Here is a 705-nt window from a genome sequence, read left to right as displayed (position 1 = left end):
ATAAGCACACACACACAAGCGCACACACACACATGCACACACACACGCGCACACACACACATGCACACACACGCACACACACACACACACATGCACACACACACACGCACACACACACACATGCACACACAAAAAACAAAGATCCCCCGTATAGCCTTAACAGACTGTAGGGGCAAGTGCTGTTAGCGAGCACCTATTAAGGCCGGAACGGTACACGAGGGGGTGGGTGGCCAGAACCACGCCAAAACCGCCTTTGTCTCCCTAGTGGCAATGTTTACACACCGCACCAGGTACTCATTTGAGGCTGAGTCGACCTAGGGGAGGCCCGGGACCGGTTCAGATAATCGTCGCTGGTGTTGGCCGTGAGCGGAAATCGAACCCGGGTCGCCAGGTTCATAGCGCAGCGAAGCGCTAACCGCTACACTATCGCTCCCCACACGCACACACACTCACACACACGCGCACACACAAACACACGCACACGCTTTACCTGGCTCCATGTCTTTCTGCTTCTGCTTCTTGTCGTCCTGCTTCTTGTCCTGCTTCTTGTCGTCCTGCTGCTGCTGCTTCTGCTGCTTCCCCGCCGCGTCCTCGTCCTGGATGGAGCCCCACAGCCGCTTGACCTCGGCGTCGTAGTCCACCCACTCAGGGACGATGCGCACGGCCGCCGAGAGCTTGGGCTCCTTCGTCATGGGGTTGTTGCAC

The 705-nt window shown here is 57.7% G+C and overlaps 1 protein-coding gene across 1 annotated transcript in view; it reads right to left on the bottom strand.

Annotated features, from left to right (window-relative positions):
* Positions 1-510: 510 nt before the first annotated feature.
* The window catches only part of LOC142906755 (UDP-glucose:glycoprotein glucosyltransferase 1-like), a 43,876-nt gene continuing 43,681 nt past the window's right edge, over positions 511-705 (bottom strand). Inside the window, exon 12 of the mRNA XM_076055174.1 lies at positions 511-704. The gene's annotated coding sequence lies outside the window, so the exon portion shown is untranslated. The remainder of the gene's footprint in view (position 705) is intronic.

The sequence above is a fragment of the Petromyzon marinus genome, chromosome 70, assembly GCF_048934315.1.
Source record: "Petromyzon marinus isolate PM22_M1 ecotype Great Lakes invasive population chromosome 70, UKy_Petmar_22M1.pri1.0, whole genome shotgun sequence".
NCBI classification, from domain to species: Eukaryota; Metazoa; Chordata; class Hyperoartia; order Petromyzontiformes; family Petromyzontidae; genus Petromyzon; species Petromyzon marinus.
The sequence above is the reverse complement of the archived record's forward strand: the minus strand, read 5'-3'. Positions and strand labels throughout refer to the sequence as shown.